The sequence below is a fragment of the Vulpes vulpes genome, chromosome 9, assembly GCF_048418805.1.
Source record: "Vulpes vulpes isolate BD-2025 chromosome 9, VulVul3, whole genome shotgun sequence".
Lineage (NCBI taxonomy): Eukaryota > Metazoa > Chordata > Mammalia > Carnivora > Canidae > Vulpes > Vulpes vulpes.
The window spans coordinates 55,906,055-55,924,238 of record NC_132788.1 but is presented as its reverse complement, the minus strand read 5'-3'; the positions used below and the strand labels follow the sequence as shown (position 1 = coordinate 55,924,238).

Genomic DNA, 18,184 nt, shown 5'->3' with positions numbered 1-18,184 from the left:
AGCCACCAAGACATCCCTAGATTTTTTTTTTTGACATCCCTAGATTTTATCTTTAAGTAATCTCTAGGCCCAGCATGGGGCTCTAACTCACAACCCCGAAATCAAGAGTCACATACTCCACGGACTCAGCAAGCCTGGTGCCCCTTAAATAAATTTTTTTAAAGATTTATTTATTCATGAGAGACACACAGAAAGAGGCAGAGACATAGGCAGAGAGAGAAGCAAGCTCCCCACAGACGGCTGGACACGGGATCATGCCCTGAGCTGAAGGCAGATGCTCAACTGCTGAGCCACTCAAATAATTTTCTTAAAGATGAAAGTTGGAACTAACTGAAATGTTCATTTAGAGGATGGTTAAACTTGGTAAATGTGGTATTACACAGCCTTTAAAAACAGTATGTACTGGGGGGCACTTGGGTGGTGAAGCTGGTTAAGCACCTGACTCTTGGTTTTGGCTCAGGTCATGATCTCAGGGTCATGAGATTGACCCCTGTGTCAGGCTCTGCCCTCAATAAAGTCTGCTTGGGATTCTCCCTCCCTCTCCCTCTGCTAATTGCCCCCCAACGGCTGCATGTACACACTTTCTCTAAAATAAATCTTAAAAGAAAATAACAGTAGGTAATGACAAAAAAAAAAAAAAAAAGGTGTGTAGTATATACAATATACTTCTTTTAGGGATCCCTGGGTGGCACAGCGGTTTGGCGCCTGCCTTTGGCCCAGGGCGCGATCCTGGAGACCCGGGATCGAATCCCACGTCGGGCTCCCGGTGCATGGAGCCTGCTTCTCCCTCTGCCTGTGTCTCTGCCTCTCTCTCTCTCTCTCTGTGACTATCATAAATAAATAAAAGTTAAAAAAAAAAACCAATATACTTCTTTCAAAAAAAACAAGTTACCGAAGAGTGTACATTGTATGATCACATTTAAATATAAACAAGATTGGAAGTATAACCACCAAATTACCCAGAAGGGTAAGAGAGAACTATTCACTTACCACTGTAATTTAGAAACAAATCCGTTTTAGGAAAAATCTAACCACCTATATAGTGCGATAACTCTTGCCCCTCATAAAGAAGTCAATGAGCAGGACCTCCATGTGGGTGATAGCTTTTAAAATGGCTTAAAGGGTCCTCAAAGTTTCCTGTAGCATCGTCTTGTCAGTTGGGATATTGCAAAAGCCACTGCAGTATGATCAAAAGCCAAAGAAAGCCAAAATATAAAATGAGAGCCAATCTGCTACTCTTGTTTTGCAGAAGTGGAAATGGAAGCTTAGTAACTTATTTAAGAGCCATAGTGTGGCCCTGCTTAAGAAAGTCTCTTCAGGGACGCCTGGGTGGCTCAGTGGTTTACTGTGTGTCTTCGGCTCAGGGCATGATCCTGGAGTCCCGGGATGGAGTCCCACATCGGGCTCCCTGCACGAAGCCTGCTTCTCCCTCTACTTATGTCTCTGCCTCTCCCTCTCCCTCTCTCTCTCTCTCTGTGTGTGTCCCTCATGAATAAAAAAAATCTTAGGGCAGCCCAGGTGGCTCAACGGTTTAGCGCCGCCTTCAGCCCAGGGCATAATCCTGGAGACCCAGGATTGAGTCCCACGTCAGGCTTCCTGCATGGAGCCTGCTTCTCCCTCTGCCTGTGACTTTGCCTCTTTCTCTCTATGAGTCTCTCATGAATAAATAAATAAAATGAAAGAAAAGAAAAGAAAAGAAAAGAAAAGAAAAGAAAAGAAAAGAAAAGAAAAGAAAAGAAAAGAAAAAGAAAGAGAAAGAAAGAAAGAAAGAAAGAAAGAAAGAAAGAAAAAAGAAAAGAGAAAAGAAAAAAGAAAAGAAAAGAAAAGAAAAGAAAAGAAAAGAAAAGAAAAGAAAAGAAAAGAAAAGAAAAAAGACAAGACTCTACAATCCTATAGCTTCTGGCCTACTGATTTCAAGCAATGTGAAGAATTTACAGATATTTCTTTTTTTCAGCCAGAGAACGCAACAGATGTGCACGCACACACACACACACATCAAAAGCCATTTGGAGGACATATTTTCAGTTCTTTCCTTCAAATGATGAGCTTTGGGGGAAAACATAAATTAATATCTACCCTGAAGCCCCTCTCCTAGAGTAGGCAAATGCATACACAAAATGAACATAAGACACATATATGAAATACAAGTCACAGGTGTTCAGTGAAAGCTGAGAGTAGCCACAAAAAGCTTTAAAAATGGAGCTCGTGGTACCTGAGCCAGGCAGGATGCCAAAAGAAGAACACTGAAATGAAGGGAAGTGACAGGAGCCAAGCTGAAGGAAGCAGGGAATGTGTGGCAAGGAACAAGTAAGTAAAACAATTTAGGATAAATAAAACAATACAAGGTGTAAATCAGAGAAAGGACAAAACCAGGAAGACAAACCAGAGGCAGTGTGTGAAGAGACATAACCAAGGGCAATGGAAAACCAAGGGTTCTCTGGGCAGGGAAGGAACAACCTAAGGAGTACTTTTAAGACTGATAGTGCTTTACAAGAAGGGGGGTGGGGGGCTGAGAAATCAGTAAAAAGATATCTACTAAGTCTATAGGATTCCAGCACTGAAAACATGGAAGGCAAGGGAATACTCAGACTCAATGGTTTCTTTCACACCTGCTTCTGCAAAAGGTATTTCAAGGCACTTGAATGGAGATTATCACACATCATTTAAAAGAAATACAGATTCCTTAGGCTAGGTGATCTGTCAGTGAGGCAAGGTGGTATCCTTTTCCGCATTTAAATTGCCACTTGACTGGAATGAGAATCTACAAATGAGGCATTCTTTCCCCCAACAGCTATTACCTATTAACAGCAAGCCACTGTAAAACTAGTACTATTTCCCAAATATTTCCAACTCTGTGCTTTCCGGGTCCACAGCAGAATCACAGTTCTTGATCTCTTGTGTGGTGTGACTCATTCTGGCCAGTGAGCTAGAAGCTGAAGTGACGTGTCATTCTGGGGTGGAACACTAACTGCAGGAGCAAGACCCTCCAGTATTTCTTTTCCACTTTGCCAAGATATGCAACAATATTCCGTACCATGGCTGCCCCTTCAACTGAAGTAGGAATGATGCAAAGCCTCTGGAAAATTTATGTTGCACATGCTGCATGAACAGAAAATAAACCTATGTTGCTTTCAACCATTTTGAAGTTATTATTTGTTGCAGAATAACCTAGCCTATTCAGTCTTATACAGCTGGAAAATTCACTACCTGGAAAAAACTTACATTTCAAAAGAAGTAGTCAAAGCATCCCTCTTAAAAAAAAAAAAAAAACTTACTAGGGATGCCTGGGTAGCTCAGCGGTTGAGTGTCTGCCTTCAGCTCAGGGTGTGATCCCGGGTTTGGGGATCAAGTCCCACATCAGGCACCCTGAGAGGAGTGTGCTTCTCCCTCTGTCTGTATCTCTGCCTCTCTTCTCTGTATCTCTCATAAATAAATAAATAAAACTCTTAAAAAAAAAAAAACTTAAACTGAACAATAAAATTTACACAGGCTGCTCTTCCAGAGAAGATGTATGTTATTTTCCTCATGACCATTAGGGTTAAAGAAACATCTGGCAACTTGGAATATGGAGTGCCAGTTCCAATCTCACTATTCAGGCCTCCATGATACTGAGCATGTCCTTTTGGGCCATTTCCTCATCTGAAAAGAGATGGTCACAATTCATGCTGCTTGAATTGAATGCTGAAGTGAAGCTGAAAACAAGGTAACAGGTGAGCTCTGTAAGAGACTGATCATACGGGATCCCTGGGTGGCACAGCGGTTTGGCGCCTGCCTTTGGCCCAGGGCGCGATCCTGGAGGCCCGGGATCGAATCCCACATCAGGCTCCTGGTGCATGGAGCCTGCTTCTCCCTCCGCCTGTGTCTCTGCCTCTCTCTCTCTCTCTCTGTGACTATCATAAAAAAAAAAAAAAAAAAAAAAAATTAAAAAAAAAAAAAAAAAGAGACTGATCATACATACCTTTGTTCCTTGTATCAGTCATGTGGAAGGGGGAAAAAAAAAACTAAAGCAACTTTTACAAAGGAGTAAGTTCCCTGCAAAGCAATTCTCGTTAAGAGGACTTTGCAGCCCAGCCTAGATTCTTGACTATGATGCACCCCACTGCTCTCAAGCTTTCTAAAGGCAGGTACCAAATCAAGAGCTGAGTTTTTAGCCAGAGACGTGGACGATGGTGCCTTTTCCCCCTCTTTTTTGGTAAAACAGATTGGAAAGCAGAGATAGTAAAACAGTTACACAGAACTATTTCCTATAGCTCAAAGCTTTTGCTAGCAACCTTAGTTTATCTCAAGCATTTACCTAGTAAAATAGATTATCCATAAATTGGTAAGAGGAGCTCAAAATGGGCCAGCAGGCTAAAGAGGAAAATCAAATTGTTCTGTCTTCATCCCATCCGTCCCAAGCCAACTCCTTTTAATGTGTTAAAGGCACTTATGTGGAAGCATCTCTTTCAAGGTTTAAACACATTTGTATTTGAGTCCTAGTCCCACTAATCTCTCAACACGTATTTCTCTAGGTAAATTATAACATCAAAGTCATTCCTTATCCGTAACTGGGATACCACCTGCCTTACTCAGTAGGGTACTGAGGTTTAAGTGAGAGGATGCCCTATCCTAGCACTACCTAGTGAAGTACTACTTTGTTAAACACAGACCCTTCAAGAAGGCACTGGAGTGCCTCCCCTCCCCCACTCCATCTGGCCCCCATACATACAGTCTTTCCCAATTTGGAGATACTGCAGCTACTCCATCTGCCTTAGCATTTCCCTACCTCCATTCATTTGCTTGTGCCATTCCCTCCAACTATAATGGGTTTCCCAAGTCTCCTTCCATACCAAAACTCCACTCAGCATCTACCAAACCAAGACATCTGAACACCTCTGGCATTTTCTTTAAGCTATTTTTATGACTTCCATCCGCCTTGTTTTACAATCATTTCTAAACCTCCAGTGATCTTTATTTTATATTCCCCACAGCTGCCAGCAGTGTTTTCTTACACCAGACAATAAAAATCTGTCAAATGAATACAGAACACAGTTTAGCATCCAGAAAAGCTCTACATATTAATCACTGGCCCAGAAGCATAACTTACAAATAGTAACTTACTGTGCAAAGTCAGAACTGGAAAAAAAAAATTAAGTTTACTGAGTAGTGTTTCAAGATCTATCCTAGAATGATTCATCCCTGCTCTCCAGGAGTTTAGAGGTTTTTTTTTTGGGGGGGGGGGGGGGTAGGGAGGGAGGAAAAGTCATGTAATATTATTTCAACCAAACTAGGTCTATAGTAGATGTACAAAGCTCAAGATCACTCAGCCAGAAAACTGCTGGTCAAACACCAGTATCTAAATGGTCAGTCAGAGACACCTGGGTGCTCAGAGGTTGAGCATCTGTCTGCCTTTGGCTCAGGGTGTGATCCTGGAGACCCAGGATCGAGTCCTGCATCGGGCTCCCTGCATGGAGTCTGCCTCTCCCTCTGCCTGTGTGTCTCTGCCCCTCTCTCTCTCTCGAATAAATAAATCTATAAAAAAAAAATAAAATAAATGGTCAGCCAGAATATGCAAACAGACCTATTTCTAGTATGTGTATGAATGAATCCAATATTTTCTAGTACATGTATGAATGAATCCAATATTTTCAGGGCTCAAGCTTAGATCAAAGAAGAATCTGAATGAAAGCAGTTTATTATGGCTAGATTTATACCCTACAGATGATACTTTTGGGCCAATTCCACCACCAGGAATGGATCCAGATCATAAATGCAAAAACTAATCCACAACTATGGAGGACTAACCACTCACTAGACAGAAACCAATCTGCTTTTCTAACCCTAACAGATTTACGAAGCATTTACAAGAGGTTGTCTCAAACTTTAACACGCTTAGCTCCTTAAACAACTTCTCTACTCCCTCAAGGATTGCCTATACTGGTACTGAATGGGGCTATAAAAAGTAGGCTCCTACCCAGGCGGCAAAAAAAAAAAAAAAAAAAGAAAAAGACGACAATTGTTAACAAAGATGTGGAATATTTGGAACTCTCAATAGTGCTGGTGGGAGTGAAAGCTGGTACAACAATTGGATAATTGAAAGCATCTACCAAAGTGTAATACACTTATGGGCTGAATTGTATCCCCACCAAATTCATTTGTTAAAGTCCTAACCCCCAACACCTCAAAATGTGATGATCTTTGGAGACAGGGACTTTAAAGATATGATTTGAGGTTAAATGAGGTCATGAGGATGAGCTCTATTCAATATGACTGATGCCCTTATAAGAGATTAGGATACAACAGGTACAGTGGAAAGACCATGTGAGGACACAGGAAGATAGCCACATACAAGCTAAGAAGACAAGTCTCTAAACAAGTCAAACCTACCAACACCTTGATCTTGAGCTTCTAGTTTCCAGAATTATAGGAAAAGAAATTTCTTTTGGTTAAGCCTGTGATATTTGCTACAGCACTCCCACAAAAGAATACAGATACATACCCTAAAACTCAGCCTTTCCTCTGCTTGGTAATAACGTAATAGAAATATGTTAGTTAAAAGACAGACACAAGAACATTCATACAGCATGATTTGTAACAGCCATAAATTTAAAACTATCCAAATGCACATCAATAAATTAATAAATACATTATGCTATACCACATAATAGAATACTTCTGAGCAATGAAGATGGAGTTTACAACTGCACTGAATGCAAAACACAACAATGGATCGAAGAAATCAAAGAATATGTAGTGTGTGATTCCATTTATACAAAGTCCAAATGCAGCAAAATCACACTATAATGTTCAAAACCAGCAGACTCATTACGCTGGGAGGATGGGAGGATAATGACTTGAAGGAGTCACAAGGAGGCTTCTAAGTTTATAAAAAATATCCAAGTTCACTTATTTGTGTACTTTTCCGTATGTCCTACTTCAAATTCAAAGTTTACTAACATATAGAAATGAAAAATTACTTAAAAATAGGAGCAACACTTGACTTATCAAGTGTCACCACACCAAATAACTATTCTTGAACTGGATGCATCAGGTTCTTTACCAGTTGCCATTAAACATACAAAAAACACAGCTAGTCTCATGATGCCCAGCTTCCTATCACTGAGTGTTTTTTTAGGAAAGATCCCATAGGTCAAAGACCCAAGAGTGTTCAGTCCCCCCACAGTTAAATTACCATACTGTATCTTATTCAACTGCATAAAAGAAAGATTAAAGTATACATTCATAGGAAGAAAATAACCAGTTAACACTGTGGTCTTCCTCTGGGTAGTGAATCGATTTCTTTTTACTTCTTCTTTTCCCTGGGGGGGGGGGGGGGTGTTTGCCCTCTTTTTTTTCTTAAAAATAATTGACTTGTTTACTAATCAGCAAAAGAGAAACATAATTTTATTAAAGATTTATTTATTTTAGAGAGAGCACATGTGGGCATAAGCAGGTGGTAGGGGAGAGGGAGAGAATCCTAGAGCCCCCTCCCTGCTAAGCCCCAGGTGGGGCTCTATTGCAGGACCCCAAGATCATGACTTGAGCCAGAAATGAAAGAGCCACTTAACCAACTAAGCCACCCAGGGGTCCCAAGAAATGTCATCCTAAATAAAAGGTAGTGGGGGGTGCCTGGCTGGCTCAGTGGGAGGAACACGTGACTCTTAATCTTGGGGTTGTAAGTTTAAGCCCCATGTCGAGTGTAGAGATAACAAGAAAAAAACCAAAACTTTAAATTGTAAGTAGTACACAAACACTAAAAAGCATTTAGAAACAAGTATTGTGTAAGAAGGTTTCCACAGAATGTTAATACTCTTTAGCAACGGTCAACTGAATGGCAACAGTCATAGGATGAGTGGCTCTTAATTTGTAGGCTGTCCAAATGACCCAGGGTAATTTCCAGGGTCCTCAGATCTGTAAGTGCATATAGAGCACTGCTGGTACATTGACTAAATACCATATGTAAGAGGCACTACTTTTTAAATAAATTCTATGCTGTTACAACTGGGTTTTTAAAAGGTTAATTCATATTGGCTTTATCATGTACTCTCAAATTACTCAAACTAAAGTTCATCAAATGGAAATAAACTTTTAATTAAAATTGCACACAAAAATTAGAAACAATGTAGCTATTTAGCTCACAACGTAATTTTTAAAGGATTACCAACCCAACTGAGCTGAACAACTCCTGGAAAGCCAGTAGCAAGCACAAGCCATCTTTACTTGAAGGATCAGGGAGAACAGAGAAGCTCCACCGTTTCTGGCAGCAATCACACAAGCAAGCTCATTTGAGAGCCAAGTGAGGTTACAGAATTCCTAACACTGTCAGGTCCCCAGGCCTCCCTTACCATGCCTCCTCAGTCTTGCTCTGCCAGAACAGCAAGCAGTCTGAGTCGACCAGGAAATGGACAACAAAGTCAGACTGAGCTCCACAACAGTGACCACATCACCAAAACAGCCTAGGAGAGGCTTGAGGTCCCTTGCATTAAGAACTGCATCCTCAGGCAAATGAGCAAGGCCAACACTGTATGCCACCACTGGAACCAAGTCCCAAGCTTTCTTCCTCCCCTACAGAGACATTCTGTAAGTAGTTATTCTTAAATTTGTTTTTGAAATCACAGCCTGAGTACTAAAATTGAAACTAGTCAGAGGCACTGCTAAAAAGCCTACTCTGATTTCACCCACCACACATCACGTTTACCTTTGATTCACAAATCACACTGACCACAACCACCATGAAGACGTTTTAAAACACAAATGCAAGCTATTTTTCTGTGTTTAGGAAAAAGCAGAATATAGAAGGAAGATGTGAGAGCAAAAAACTGAAGAGATCAACACGTTGCAAAATGTGTCTGCAGCAAACTGCAGACAGGCATGGAGATCTGGGAGATGGCAGTAACAGATGATTGTCTGCTAACACACGATGGCTGACCCGGAACACAACAGCAACCTTACATGGGTGATGAGAGTCTGCAGAAAGCCAGCAGCCACAAGGGGGGGGGGGGGGGCTCATCTCTACAGCTTTGGTCTCCTTCAGAGGATGACATCAGTATCAAGGGGAACCACCGGTTAGCCTTACTCTGGAGGACTCGTCTTTACTTCCCCAGAAAATGCTGCCTGTCTGTATGTAACTCCTAGTCCAATATTTGGTCAAATCCAAAGCCTTATTTGTTGAATTGTACAGATGTAGAGTTAAACACTTTATCACAGAATAATGGTAAATACTTATGTCAAATCTCAGAAAGAAACCGTGCATAAGAAGACTATCACAAGAGTGTGGTCTGAGTTTGCTACACCTTTGCACAGAAAGGCTAATACTAAATAGAAGGGCAGAAATGACAGCACCATTCTCTTGGAGATTAGAAGCTAATCAATAATCAAAACCAAGTTTTTGCTTCACTTGGTGATGGGATCGCGAATCGGCTTCAAAGCCACACTTTATTATAAAACAATGCTTTTGATTACAGGGTTTGGGGGCTTAGGCCTCGTTGGCATGAAAAAACGTAACAAAACAAGCAAATGCCCAAGTGACTGCTAACAATTACCTAGAGAGGTATACTAACAAAACTATTTTTAGAGTGTCTTCTCTATGTTCCACCCTTCTGTTTGTTTGCTCATGAAGTTCTACACAAACATAAAACTTACATCTCCTTTTAAAGAAGGGGAGCCAGAGCAGTGGCAGGAGTTGGGGTGGCGTAGGGCTTTATTTAGTAAAATACTGGGACTATAAATGGTGGACACTATATTAAACTTTCTTCATCGGCTAAAAAATAATAATAATAATCCACCATGCCAAATGTGCTTTTGCTCCAAGAGCACAGCAACAGCAAACGTTTACAGTGTCAAATAGCAGTGACAAGAATTCCCTCAAGTGAAGGACAAAATGCCAGCGCAGCAAAAGGAAAAACATATTTAGTCTTGAAGGTTTCTCTACCAAAGACATGACCAATTTGGAACTGTAACGTTATCCTCTATACTCTCAAGAGCAAATCATACAAATGCTATTACAATTAACAAAGCCTTCAAGTTGGCCAGAACATCAGACTGCCTACTATGGATTCACATGCAGTGATGAGAAAAGATTCCTTTTCCAAAAGCCTCAGGTTCTATCACCAAGCCATTCCACAACAGAATTCCTGGCCATGATCAAACGCCATTTTTAAATTCCTTCAGGACAATAACCACACCTGTCTCCCTGAGTCAATAACCAATGATGCCTAATACATGGTAGATACTCAAAACATCTCTGAATGAAAAAGTGCTCATCATTACTCTCTAAATTCAAACACTATTTAAGACTACCGTATTTATTACTCGCTTAAATATATCAGTTTGTTATATATATTGATATATTTAACGGAGTGATACCCAAATATAACCTTGGGTAGCAAAGTTTAAAAAGAAACTAAATTAGAACGCAATAGGATTGGGAGAACTAAGCTTTAGCTTGGACAGTATCTTCAGAAATACAACTCACCTTCCAGTTCTCAGACTCAAATCTGAACAAAGTCTCCCAAGTCTGAAGAGAAACACACTAATAGGAGACTCTATTAATCCATGGATGATAAGTCATGAGGCTAATCAGCTGCTTAAGTCACAAGGAAAAGACAAGAGGCTGTTCTTTTGGAATCCAAAGAGAAGATACAGTATTTTCAACAGGACAGAACCAACTGACTAGACACCCATGTACTAAGGTTTTAAGAAAGGTTCACATGGCAGGATTGCCAGGCTTAATTCATTTCACAAAACATTTACTTATCAAAAATTTTCAGACCTCAATTAAGCACTTTGCTAAAACTGCAGAGCTTCTAATCTACTGCCACTACAGTACAAGAAAAAAGTTGTGTTAAAAGTCACAACCGCAAATGGAACATTTTATGATTTTAAGGTAGCACTAAGTTGGCTGTAAAGCAGAACCGAAGGAGGCTTTCAAATGGCATCACTGGAAACAAAGGAGGCGGAGAGAGGAAGATGCCAGGTGACAAAAGATAGATCACAAACTTCAGGAGCATCGGAAAGCAATACAACCCAGAGACTGAGCACAGTACTCCGGAGTCTGCCTGCCTGCTGGACTCTCCGCTCCATTACTTATTAGCTGGATGACCTTGGACAAACAACTTAACCTCTCCATTCTTTGACAATTATGGTACCTCAGAGGGCTGTTCTGAGAATCAAACACAAAAATCTATGCAAAGGTCTTGCCACGCTGCCCAGAATACAACCAGCGCTCAAATGTTTGCAATTATTCTTCTCAATTTTCCACCTTTACGAACCACTAGGCATCAAGGCCCCCAATGCGGTGGGATCCAAATATAGCTCTAGAGTCAGCCACCATCTCTCACCCAGTAAGTTTGAAAACTTCCTTCGGGATTGACCACAACACATTTAGGACAACAAGCCCCCTGTCTCCCAGAGCCAGAGGCGTCTCACATGTATACAAGCGCTTGGGGCGAGCCCAGTGCACGTGACCTGACTCACCGCCTTGACTCAGTTGCCGTCAGGGAACCTCCCGCACTAACAGGGTCAGGAACGTGCCTCGGCCCCGGGCGCCTGTTGGCAAGGCCCGCGCGGTCGGCGGCGCCCCGGGCCAGCGTCCCCGGACGAGGCAGCGGGCGGGGTCGGCTCCGACACACTCCGCTCGCGGCTCCCAGGGACTCGGCCCAGCGCGTCCCACCGCGGCGCAGGCCCTCAGTGTCGGGAGGCCACCCAAATCAGGAGACACTCCGGGTCCGAGGTCTTGACGCTACCGGCAAACCAGGCGTCCCAGACAGCCGGCCCGCGGTCCGCAACTCGACCAGAGGTCACACCCGGCGACCTCTGACCTCCTCCCCGGCCGGGTGCGGTCCGGGCCTGGTCTCGGGCCCCGAGCTCCGCAGGGTTTCCCCACGGGGCCTGTACCGGGCCCAGAGCCGCCCCAAACTACAGGCGACGGGAGGCCCAGGCGACCGAGGAGCTAAGGAGGGGGATGGGGCCAGGCCACCGGCCAGGCTGGGCCCACTGCTTACCGCAGCCGCTCCGCTGGAGGCTCCGGGCCGGGCGCGTCGCTAGGGCTCCCGCGGAGGAAGAGGAGCAAGGATGGACAGGGGCCGAGGACAAGTCCAAATTCCGGTTCCGGCGGCCTCCTCGGCACTCCCCAGGCCTTCAACGCCGCCGCTGCCACCGCCTTGGGCTTTATGGCCAAGACTCCGGCTCCGCTCCCACTTCCGCCACCGCCGCCGCCCCGAGCGGAAGTACCTGTCACGAGACTCTGGACGCCAAGAGTGCGGGGAAGGAGCCCCGCCTCAATATTGCGTCACGTTCCGGCCGCCTCTGGGCTGAACCTGGATCACGTGGTGCAAACATGTCTGCCCCCAGGCAGTTGTCGCCATCTTTGAGGCTCGTACAATGAGGAGGACGACGCCATGTTGAATCCAAGAACCGATGTCTCGGCCATCTCCCCGGTGTCCCCGGAATAACGAAAGCCAGGGAAGAGGACGAGATTAAACTGGCCCTAACAGTAGTGTCCCTCTGCAGAAGGCACAGATCAGTCAACTAAGTAATCCTACTATGTACCCTGAGCTCTTCCGGATCAGCAAAGCAGCATGCTCTAGGAATGGGCTTTCTCATTGAGAAAGTAGTGGGAGATAAGAGAGTGATTATTTGACACACTTGCAATGCTTTGGGAAAGGGTACCCCTATTTACTGAACACCTACCGTGGCCCTATACTGCACCTTTGGATCATCTCTATTTGTCCTCACTTTAGCCGCTTAAGGAGAGATTATTTTCACCATTTTGCAAATAGGGAACAGAGACCCACCACACGTCACTTGACCTCACTCTCACACTTAAGTGGTAGAGTGGGATGAGAACCAAGGGGTGTCTGATGTCAATGTGCATGATCTAGTAGACCTGAAACAACTGCACTAATGGTGTAACAGAGTGGTAGAGACAGGAAGGTGAATTAGGTATTACCAGAACATTTCCTATGGCAGAAGAGAGGGTCCAAGAAAATGGAAAAATAGTGTAACCCAACTAACCTGAGGTTGCTCCTTAATGAGTCACAGATACACCAGATGGAGTTGTCTCACAAAGTAAACTTTATTTGCAGCAAATAAGGAAATTGTTGGGAAATAACTGCCAAATCCATGGCTCATGGATCAAGGGTGAATGGGTTCCTATTGTTTGGGGTTAGGATGATTGTTTAGATAGGGAAGCCTTGTCATCGAATGTAGAGGTGGGCAAAAGGAGGTGCTTGTGTCTTAAGGAAACATGCCTACACAAACATACATTGTATTTTATATATATAAAGCTTGTGCTCCTCCTTGGGTCGAGATTTTACTATTATAATGAGGTAACTTGGTCACTCTGTGGGTCACTCCATGGTCCATCTGCATAGGCATGAGGGTTAAGTTCAAACTGGTCTGTGTGATCTGGGCAGTTGTTATTGTTTGAGGGGCATTTTGGTTTCCATCAGGGAATATTATGCCCCTTGGATCTTTTGCCTGAGTTAAGAGACAAGCTGGAAAGAAGAACCTAAGGAAAAATGTGAGACCCATCAGTGAGTACAATAAGCAGGTAGACAGTAAAGGTCAGGTTTCAGAGTCCAGCTGGTGACAACAGCTCAAGACTCTGAGCTTACTATTAAAGGTGAGACGATAGGGCAGCCCGGGTGGCCCAGCCATTTAGCGCCTCCTTCCGCCCAGGACATGATCCTGGAGACCTGGGATTGAGTCGAGTCCCACATCAGGCTCCCTGCATAGAGCCTGCTTCTCCCTCTGCCTGTCTCTGCCTCTCTGTGTGTGTCTCTCATGAATAAATAAATAAAATATAAATAAATAAATAAATAAATAAATAAATAAATAAATAAAATAAAGTTGTACACTATACAGCTCTCAAGAGGATAGGACATACTACCAAAGACCCACCCCATCTGAACACATTCAGATCAACTCAGAACTTTATCTCCATCTTCAACATCATACTCTTCTCATAGTTTTTTCCTGTCTTGGTTCATGAAAACTTTATTCTTTCAGTTGCTCACTCCACAAAAAACTTTGGAGTCATTCTTGTCTTCTGTGGTGGGTTGAATAAGTGACCTACAAAAAGATAAGCCTACGTCCTGGAACCTGTGGATATGGTTCGATTTACAAAAAGGTACTTGCAAATGTAATTAAGGATCTCAAGATGAGAGCATCCTGGATTATCAGGTGAGTTCTACATCCAATGACAAGTTTCCTTATAAGATACACATGGAGTGCAAACACACAGAGAAAAGAAGTCCACCTGAAGATGGAGTCAAAGATTGGAATAAGTAGCCACAGGCCAAAGAATACTGACAGCCATCAGAAGCTGAAAAAGCCAAGGAAAAGGAGGGGTGTTGATTTTGAATTTCCTATTTAGGTTGTATGAGAGAATACATTTCTGTTGTTTTAAGCCACCAAGCTTGTGGTGATTTCTTACAGAAGTCCTAGAAAATGAATTTAACTCCTTTTTCTCTGGTACCCCTCATCCATGGCCTTCAAAAGATATTCAGAACATGACTACTTTTTACTATCTCTGCTATTACCACCTGGTCTGAACCTCTATCATTTCTCCCCTGCAGTATTGCAAAAAAACCTTGGTTTCCCACTCCCATGTGACCCTTTGCCATTTCTTAAACAGCAGCCAAAGTAATTCTATAAAAATGTCAAACCATTATTCTCCTCCTCAAATTCTTCCCATAAATCAGACTAAAACTAAAAGCTTTGACCCCAAAATACCTCTCTGACCTCATCTCCTTCTAATATCCCCTCAGATCAGTCTTCTCAAACTATACTAGTTTATGAAAAGAGAAGGGATATATCTAACTCGGGCATTTGCAATTGTATTTCTATCTTTCTAGAATGCTCTTCCCCCAGATACATGTATAGCCAATCCCTCACTTTGACTTAAATGTCATCTTCCCATTGAGAATGGCTTTTCCTATTTAAAATGGAAGTTGCCCTTCCTATCAACATTTAGACACAAAACACCACATGGTATTTTCCTGCTTGCCTTTTTTTTTTTTTTTAAGATTTTTATTCGAGATAGAGGGAATGGAAAAGGGAGAGAATCTTCAAGTAGACTCCCTGCTTAGTGTAGAGCCCAGTGCAGGGCTTGATCCCACGACCATGAGATCATGACCTGACCTAAAACCAAGAGTCAGATGCTTAACCTACTGAGTCACCCAGGCACTTGTTTTGTTTCTTTATATTGTTTTCTTGCTTATTGCCCATCTCTCCCACTAGAATGGCTGTTCTATAGGGCAGGCACTTTTGTCTATTTCATTCAGTGCTATATCCCTGATCCCCTAGAATAGTGCTGGGGCACAGTAGGTGTTCAATGAGGACCATATGTAGAATATTTGGGAGAATAGAAACTGGAAATGGTCTCAAAGGCCAAGAATTATGAAAATTCCACCCTATTCTGCAGCCATATAAAATGCTAGGTTTGAAGATAAAGAAGCAATTAGAGAACACAGGAAAAGGCAAAGCAAAATATAGAGAGCTGTGAGCCCCAGCCTTCTAAAAAGCTGACTGAGAAGGCTATTCAGATATAAGCATGGGCCACTTCTTTTTTTTTTTTTTTAAAGATTTATTTATTTGAGAGAGAGAGAAAGTATGAGCAGGGAGAGGGGCAGAGAGAGAAGCAACAGACTCCGTGCTGAGCAGGGAGCCCAACTCAGGGTTCTATTGCAGGACCCGGGATCATGACCTGAGCTGAAGGCAGACACTTAACTAAGTCACCCAGGTGCCCCAACATGGGCTGTTTCTTATGGAAAAGAAGGGATGACTTAGAAGAAGCACATGAGCCAAGAGGATAGAGTCAAGAGCTGCACAGAATCATTAACAGGGAGCAAGACTGAACCCCTATCAAAGAGCTGGCAATGTGTGCTTAACTGGATTTCAGAATTGCTATGACACAGTGGTAGTTATGTTACTCCTGTTTTTCCCGTTTTTGAACAGAAGTGTTTGCTCTGGGGGCACCTGGGTGGTGCAGTCGGTTAAGTGTTCAACTCTTGGTTTCAGCTCAAGTTGCAATCAATCTCAGGGTCCTAAGATCTGGCCCATGTCAGGCTCTGCACTCAGTGGGGAGTCTGCTTAGGACTCTCTCTCTGTCTCCCTCTGCACCCCCCTTCAAATAAATAAGTAAATCTTTTCAAAAAAGTGTCTGGTCTGGTAATCTCAAGCCCATCAATTCTGTTGGGTTTCTGGAGAGCAGAAGACCTATCTGTAGCTTACAGGTCTTCAGTAAGAATAGTACTCAAGAATCTGTTCTTGAGGAATCATGCCTAATCTGTACTGGGACTTGATTTATATGATAAGATACATTAGGAGCCAGCGATGTTTTAGAATGAGACCTTAAGGGTCCTTGGGAGGAGGTGAATATATTTTGCACATGGAAGGAATGTAAATAATGTGTGTCCAGAAGGTGGACTATGGTAGATTAAAGATGGTGGTAAATTCTTTGCTCCTCCTTCGAGATGTTGAATCTACTTCCCTTCCTTTTGAATTTGGGTTGGCCTTCCTGATTTATTTGGCCCATAAAATGTAGGGGAAGTAATATCCTGTGACTTTCACAGCTAGATCATAAGAAGCCTTAGAGTTTTTTTTTAAGATTTTTATTTATTTATTCCTGAGAGACACAGAGAGAAAAGCAGGCTCCCTTTGGGGAGCCCAATGCGGGAATTGATCCCAGGATCCTGGGATCACGCCCTGAGCCAAAGGCAGATGCTCAACCGCTGAGCCACCCAGGTGCCCCAGCCTTACAGTTTTCAACCAGAAGTTTTGAAAGGCTCAGGCAGTAGAGGCTCCTCCTCAGAAACCAGCCTTCATGCTTTGGGAGCCCCAAACCATCACAGGTGTTCTTAACAACAGCCCCAGCTGAGCCCCCAGGAGGCAGTCAGCGTTAGTTGCCAGCCACGTAACTGTACCATGTGGGATGTCTAGCCATGTTAAACTTCAAAAGATTATAGCCCCAACTAAAAGTTGACTGCAATCATACAAAAGGCTCCAAGTGAGACATACCCCATTGAGCCTAGCCAGCCTATAGAACCAAGAGATGCTAATAAATTTTTGTTTTAAGCTGCCATGTTTTGGGCTGCTTTTTTTTTTTTTCTTTAGATATTATGATTATTTTTAAAGATTTTATTTATTTGAGAGAGAGAAAGCAAGAGACCAAGTACAGAAGGAGAAGGAGAAGCAGATTCCCTGCTGAGCAGGGACACCCCCCCCGCCCCCCAATGCAGGGCTCAATCCCAAGACCCTGGGATCATGATCTGAGCTGAAGGCAGACACTTAACCCACTGAGCCACCCAGGTACTCCTGGGCTGCTTTGTTATATAGCAACAGATAACCAGAATAGGGCCTATAGAAAATGAAGGGGGAAAAAAAAGAAAATGAAGGGGAAGGGAACAGTTATATAAAAGACTTTTAGCAGAACAGATTTGGGTTGAGGGAGACAGACCTCAGAGTTGTTAGGTTTTTTTTAAAATTTTATTCATTTATGATAGTCACAGAGAGAGAGAGAGAGAGAGAGAGGCAGAGACACAGGCAGAGGGAGAAGCAGGCTCCATGTACTGGGAGCCTGACATGGGATTTGATCCCAGATCTCCAGGATCATGCCCTGGGCCAAAGGCAGGCGCCAAACCGCTGCACCACCCAGGGATCCCTCTCAGAGTTGTTAGTTAAGGGAATGACATGCTTACAGCTGTTTTAAGAGTCTTCACTAAATTGGTGTCCTGCAGAAAGTGAGAGAGGAAGCCCAACCTGGGACTGCATGTGAGGCTGAGTGGGCAGGGAATGAGAGATTGTGACTTATTGATCCATGCGGAAAACTCACTTAAGGAAGTTTGGATCCCTGGGTGGTGCAGCGGGGGATCCCTGGGTGGCGCAGCGGTTCGGCGCCTGCCTTTGGCCCAGGGCGCGATCCTGGAGACCCGGGATCGAATCCCACATCGGGCTCCCGGTGCATGGAGCCTGCTTCTCCCTCTGCCTGTGTCTCTGCCTCTCTCTCCCTCTCTCTCTGTGACTATCATAAATTTAAAAAAAAAAAAAAAAAAAAGGAAGTTTGTCAGTGGGTCACAGATGGGACCTGGTGCTCTGACTGAGTTTGTGAGGCCAGAGGATAAGAGAGAAGATTGGAGCCTGGAAGGTTCAAAGGAGGTTAAAGTGAGGTTAGGAGTAAGGAGCTCAGTTCTGGAAATACTGA

General features: G+C 43.3%; 1 protein-coding gene across 1 annotated transcript in view; it reads right to left on the bottom strand.

The window, feature by feature from the left end:
• Window positions 1-12,262, bottom strand: part of RAB7A (RAB7A, member RAS oncogene family) — a 71,233-nt gene extending 58,971 nt beyond the window's left edge. The window contains exon 1 of the mRNA XM_025991585.2: window positions 11,982-12,262. The gene's annotated coding sequence lies outside the window, so the exon portion shown is untranslated. The remainder of the gene's footprint in view (window positions 1-11,981) is intronic.
• Between the last annotated feature and the right edge of the window lie 5,922 nt (window positions 12,263-18,184).